Below are 7,081 nucleotides of genomic sequence, written 5' to 3' on the forward strand. Positions count from 1 at the left end.
GACACCTGTTTCGACCACTGGGGGCAGCAAACACAATGCAATGCAACAGAAGAAAAGCAACTGGGGCACTTGTTTACAACATGGTTCATACTTCTAATGTCATATAGTGTGTGTGTGTGTGTGTGTGTGTGTGTGTGTGTGTGTGTGTGTGTGTGTGTGTGTGTGTGTGTGTGTGTGTGTGTGTGTGTGTGTGTGTGTGTGTCTAAACATGTCTGTTTGTCTATATTAGTTCTTTTGTGTGTCTATATCTGTGCCACAGGGTTAATTCCATCTTAGCTCCTGAAACCACAACACCACATGGAGTCTGATTTAATATGTTCTACCAGTAACATCAATGTTCATTGTAAATCTTGCTTTTCCCCAGAGCCAAGACCCTCCGGCTGCCATTGAACTTATGTTCTTGTGAACTTGTGAACCCTGAAATAATACAATAAAACAGTTGACCGGCAGCAGTTAGACCTGGGAGGAAATGGGATGTCGTTGATCATGATGGTAAATGGACTTTTGCTGCTGTTGACGTTTGATAAGATAATTGATAATAAAGCTTTCGAGAATAAATCATGGCATCACTACCATCACTGCAGCCTGATGAAAATATATTTTTGAAGTGGTTTCTGTTTACAGCAGAAAGTGCTACAGTAATCACATGTTTTGCATGAATTACATGATGAATAATTAATTCACATTATACTCTCTGTTTGGCTATTTTTACGTATGTTTTGTTGAGAAGCCAAGGACACAAAATTTGGTTTGTAGTAAATTCATACTCCACTCCTACTGCTTATTTTCATTCTACTCTGGGAAGCAAGATGTATGCAATTAAATGCAATTAGCCCTTTTCACAATCATAGCTGATGATCGTTGTGTTTACTTTGTCGTGGCATTCTTACTATTACTACATGTACAACTGTTACAGTGCCACCCCTTGCTGACTGTCAATTATCTTCAAATTCACAAAAACAGTGTTCTACTATATCACATTATGCATTATTGCCACAGCCATATTTTTCTATTGTCAGAGGACTCAAGAGAAGCAGCTGTTTTCTGCAACAACAACAAAAAAAAGCTATAAAAACCCATTGTACACCACCTGCCCTCTGCGAAATAACATACAGACAAATTTAGTGACTAGCTGGTCAACACAGTGGAGTGTTTAGCAGCTAAAGAGGTGACCTAAAAAATCCATGGACACATCAAACAGACTTTCTGACCTGAAATATTAATGAACATATACATTACCTAATGTAATTGTTACAATTAAACCATCTATACATAGAAAAAAATTACCAAAGACCTTATCCACAATGGTCTTTAAAGTTTACTATAGGTGAGTTACAGTAAGTAGAAGTTCTATGTGGCAAATGCATTTAAAGCATCTTTCACTAGTTACTTTTTTGTGCTCCATCCCTCCATCCCCGCTTATCCTGCGTACAAGGTCATGGGGGGGCTGGAACCAATCCCAGCTTACATCGGGCAAAACAACCACTCACACCTAAGGACAATTTAGAAACACCAATTAACCTAGCCTGCATGTCTTTAGATGGTGGGAGAATGCCAGAGCACCCAAGCAGACACAGAGAGAACATGCAAACTCCACACAGAAAGGCCGGGGCAACCGGGGTTTGAACCCACAACCTTCTTGCTGTGAGGAAACAGTGCTATCCACTGCCCCACCATGCCAAACCTGTATGGAACAAAATTTTAAAAATGTTAAGTATATCTAAATTTCTTAAAATGTGTTTGAAGTACATTGTTAACTGACTCAGATGACTGACCACGTAAATTATCATTTATACCAATTATTGAGTTAGTATTCTGTTTCCAGTTCAAACCTTAACCGCATGAATTTCACAAAAATTAATTTTGGAGTGACTTAATGCAGTTTTATGATTTCCTTATTTCACAAAAGAGACAGCTATAGCTGTGTTATACAATAGGTCATTTTCCTCTTTCATTCTTCAAGACTCCACAGACAGAAACTAATCCACTCGCCTCAGGCAGAATAATCATTAAAAGTGGGTCAAGGAGCAAGTCAGCCAATAGTGTTAAGATCCAGGGGATCTTAGGTTACACATCATCCGTCAGACTGAGCTGTGGCTTAAGTCCCATAGACTCATCAACAGTGAATCAACAAAAAGGGAAATTATATTTTAAATAGCAGATAGATCAGAATGGAATAGTAATATTTAACTATTATAAGACAAATTATAGGACAAGTTGTACAAGGAGTCAGTGTTCTGCTGAACATTGCACACAAGAGTTGAGCTAATGTCAGATGATTCTGTAATCTCCACTATGCATCCTATAACAAATATAAACTTGACAAGGTGACGTGTCTATGAATGCGCTGTCAATAGAGTTCTACTGCTGCATCCACAGTGGTATGAATAGTTTCTACAGCAGCATCCACAGTGGTATGAATAAACCCTAACCTATTGATTCCTCCTTTTTGTATTTCTCTGGTGGCTGATGCTTCTAGACTTTTTCCATAAAAACGACAAAATAAGTTGACCGGTTAAGAAAGAGTTTGCCAATGTAAAATGTCACAGTGTGTCCTCAAATTCCTCTTCAAGGATGTTGTGGGCAATAGTAGATTTAGCAAATTTTTTGTAAGGTACTTTAAAAAAATATTGTGTTGGTTCAGTCTGTTTTATGTGCCAACTCTGATAGTGTCTACTACTCGTATGGTATCATTTGGTGTGCATTAGTTCTGCTTGCAAAAGAACAACCGTTAAGTGGGGCAGCAAGCTAGACAGACACTAATGTGTTGCAGGGCTTTATTCCAAGGGATATCAAAGCAAATAAATTCACTCTGACTGCCAGGTAGATTCCTTTCTGACACTAAACAAAAATATTTCATTTTTTCAACAGCTGCATTTGCATTTTGTTCCCTCTGCACATTTCCTTTATTCATTCATCTGTTCTAATATTAGAATTAGCGCTTGATTTAAAATAAATAATAGTGGTTATATTTTTACAATAGTCCAGTTCTAGTTGAATGATTAGCCTATGGGAGTCAACTGACTTGTGAGTTGGTGGTGAATTGAACATTTTGTCTTTCAAATGCTAAGCAGATGGAGACAGACTGTTCCTTTGAACTCTGACTGAGTTGAAGGGACCGATTAATGTTATGCTGCGCTCCCTATTTGATATACCAGAACTACAAGCTAAAGCAACATTATTTAGCCATTTTAACTTAAAATAACAGCTTCCAAATAATTTTGATTGTACACTTGCTTTCATTGTCACTCCAGGCCCGCAGCGCCTACAAATGCACTATGTAACATTGGAACCTCGGGCAGGAAATTTATCATGACAATGGAGTAATGCTTTACCAAATCGCATACAGGGTATATAATGTAGGCCTACAATGAAACTTCTTTGGAAGAAACTAGCTTGGTATTCTCTGTATACACATCATGGCAGAGGCTGTGAAGAAACCGAAGAGGAAACGAGGAAGAGACTGGACAACAGTAAATATTTGACTGCCTTTTACGCGTGAGCTAAGGGAGCTGAAAGGATGCAAGACAGATGCCAAGCTAACCTTCTTGCTGTTAGATAATTAAGTAATAGTGTGTTAGCTTGCTTGCTATGTTGTGTTGTTGCACTTGCTTGACGTTTGCCTGTGTTAGCAAAGTTGTCACAGAGGTTTCACAGACAGGCTAGCTCGCCAACCAAGTTTTAAGCAACATTATGGCTGCAGGTGGAGAGCCTGTTTTGAGCTGGAGCCAGGTGAGCAGGCAGCATAACCGGGTTCAGAAGCCTCTATGGACATAATGTTTGCTACTGGCACAGGCAAAGATACAAACAAGGATGCTTACTGAAGAAACAACAGAGTGACCAAGCAAAAGCTTTGTGACACTGAGCTGGCATTCTTTCTGTGTATAGAATTGGACAAGCAAGAAATCTTGTATCTTTTGTTGTCCCACTTGCTTGATGTTTGGCTGCGTTAGCAAAGTTGTGAACTTGCTAGTTTTTATAATTCAATAAGTAATATTATTATAACAAATGCATGTGTACAGCTGTCCTTATTTACCACAGCCTACACACCGAATCATAATGTTGCTTTAAACGCACCTAAATAATAATCACCAGTGTTTACTATATATTGGGACTACTGAATTCACTATGATTTCAAAGATTGAAAGATGTCAATATTTGCGTCCACTGTATGAATACTCTGGAATATTTGTCTTCTTGTTGGAGGAAAAGTAAAACAATAAAAGCTATTTCTTAATAATAGACCAAATACAAGAGGTTTAAGTTGTGCATTTAAATACATACAAACCCAAAAGAATTTTATTTTACCCTACAAAACTGACTCAGAGAATCAGAACACAGTTGTTTAATTTTTTACCACACTGATTTTTTTAAATACCAGGTCTCAGCATGGATCAACTGCTTTTCCTGGTCTCAGAACTAATGAAAGTACTTGCAGCCACTTTCCTGTAATGATGCAGGCTCTGCAAACTCTAGTGGTCCTTTGTTATTAACTGGAGTCTTAGCATTACTTAACCTGGGGTCCTTGAGACACACATACCTTGGCAAGTGGCCACACTTTCCATTAAAACAACACCATGACAGACGATATGACCTTTCAAGTCTCTTATTACCCCATTTACTCTTGAAGGTGCATCGTTCCTGGGCAACATTTCACAGCAGTGGATTTAGGAACAATGAGCACACACTACAAATGTATGAGGTTTTCTTTTGTGGCTTTGGGAATACCACTGTTGTCCATAACAGTGAAGATGATCTGCTGACAGTCGTTTGTCATCAAACAAACAAATAAGAAGCCGGAACTGTATTCATTCTCAAAGCAAATTATTTAACAATACAGAAAAGGCCACAGGGGTATTCTTAGGAAAGTGCAAGTACCTGAAAGGTATGTCAGTACTTTGACATGAGGATCACACCCCTGAACTCCCTTTCCTGACCATTTCTGAGCCGCAACACCTCAGATAGTCTCTGCTAAGTCTCTATGGAGCTCGTCAGTTAATTTAGAAAATAATTGAGAAAGAGCCGGCTTCCCTGAACCTGGGCTCATTTGACACAGTGAGGTGGTTAGCCTTTTCCTCAACCTCCCCAGTCTATTAGAGTTGATACCATCACACTATCCACCTCTTTGTCTGTCTGGAAACTTCTAAAGGGGGACAATCTCCTGGGTGAACAAAAAGGATTATAGAAGATTACTAAAGCGCTCTTCAATCTCCAGCTTCAGGAATCTTGGTTTTTAGCCCATCCAATACGATGTTATCCCTGTGTGTCTGCACACTTACAACGTTTCTGGAAAAAAGGTAGATAACAGCAACAAAAGCAGCTATAAAAATCCTAGAAATCATAATGGTATGCTTCTTCTTTTGACTTTACAAAGATTCTTCTGCATATGTACTGGATCATATATCTGATTGAGAATAACTGGTAGGACTGCTCACGATTACATCACGACTGATTGACAAAGTGACAGCTTTTTCCTTGGCTTAATCCATGAACCGCAAAACGTCTTGATCTGTGTCAGCTCCTTCAATAAAAGCCAACACTCCCAAATCCCAGATCAGCAGAGAAATTAGCCTATTTAGAATGCAAAAGGGACTTCAGGGTTCTGCAGTGGTGTGTCTCTGCATGTATGTGTGAGCGAGTACAGATGTGAAGTGGGGTTGGGGGAGCATTCGACTAAGAGACTCAAGGGGAACAGCCTTGATGTCTCTGCGGGTTAGTGACAAATGCACAGTAGTAATGGGAAGAACAGGAGTTACGACCCGACTATAAAAAGGATAAATGCAACCACCGTCTAAAATGTGCATTTGCTGAGATATAGAAAGCTTATATTAAAACGGCTGGCTTGCAGTTTCGAGATTTGCAAACCATGTAATCAAGTGAAGCCATCGGAACAAATGTTCTTAACACAGTTAGCATGTCGCTTAGCATATATAACTGGCAAGCTAATATTTTAAGAGTTCTCCAACATAAAATGACAGAGCTTTCTCAGGATAAACGTGTCAAATGTACATCCAGGCACCATTTCTTACTTTTATCCTGTGTGCTTTACATTCAGCGAGCAGACAGAGGCAGTCTGCCTGCCTAATACTTCGTCGTCCTTGTGCATCTGCACTTGTTATTGACCAAAATCCCCAGACAAGTCACAACATAAGCAGCAGGTATGGGGCTCAGGGTCCTTCCAAGAGGTGACTGTGGCTAGACTCTGGAACTCTCTCCCTTTAGCCTTGAGAACTATAGATTCTTTTGAAACTTAAAAAAAATAAATAAAAAAAACCACATCTTTTAAAACAAGTTTTTAATTGACTGTCTTTTAATTTTAATGGTATTGTTACCTTTTATGTGCAGTTGTTATTTTATTAACTGTAAAGCACTTTATGACCCCTCACCAGGATTCACTGATGTTGTTAAAAAATCTTTACCAAGCAAACCTTTGTCAAGGTCCAGCTTTTTTGTTAAAACACAAGTTGAAAATTTAAAAAGGAATAATTTTACATATTGGGAAATTTGCGTATTCACTTTTTACATACAAAAGTAGCTACAAAGATAAACTCCAATATGTGCATTTTTTTTTTCCATTTCAACAGAGTCAGGCTAGCTGTTCTAATCACCTGCTGGCTTTAGCTTCTTATTTAATGTACGTCATGAGTGGTATCAATCTTCTCGGCGTACTCTCAGCAACATAATGAGTAGGCACATTTCCCCAAATGTTTTACCTATTCCTTTAAATACATTTCTAGGAAAACACAAATTAATTCCTGTTTACTGGTGATGAATAGCAAAAACTGAACTTGCTTCGTACCTGCTATGCAGAAACTCCAGGTAAAAAGGGACTGCAGAAAATAGTACTGAATTAAGAGTCTGCAGGTTTTCACTCCAGCCACACACCGCACCAGATGATTTCACTGATTAGTCTCTCCACTCTTTTTGAAGGTGTGATAATCAGTGACCTCTGTTGCTGTAGTGTGCAGTTGGAAAGAAAACTGCAGCGTCTCTGTGCTTCACTAAGCAACAAGTGGATAATTTAGGCACACCTCTAAATTACATTTCACTGTTCTGTATAATAATGCTATAGACACCATCT

General features: G+C 38.8%; 1 protein-coding gene across 6 annotated transcripts in view; it reads right to left on the bottom strand.

Annotated features, from left to right (window-relative positions):
• LOC123962592 (cadherin-18) overlaps positions 1-7,081 on the bottom strand; it is a 211,579-nt gene that overhangs the window by 79,844 nt on the left and 124,654 nt on the right. The window contains exon 1 of one of the 6 annotated variants that reach the window (XM_046039211.1): positions 6,800-6,874. The exons of the other annotated variants lie outside the window; for them this stretch is intronic. The gene's annotated coding sequence lies outside the window, so the exon portion shown is untranslated. Of the gene's footprint in view, positions 1-6,799; positions 6,875-7,081 lie in introns of those variants that run through there. 6 annotated transcript variants of the gene reach the window in all.

Source organism: Micropterus dolomieu, linkage group LG01 (assembly GCF_021292245.1).
Source record: "Micropterus dolomieu isolate WLL.071019.BEF.003 ecotype Adirondacks linkage group LG01, ASM2129224v1, whole genome shotgun sequence".
In the NCBI taxonomy this organism is placed as follows: domain Eukaryota; kingdom Metazoa; phylum Chordata; class Actinopteri; order Centrarchiformes; family Centrarchidae; genus Micropterus; species Micropterus dolomieu.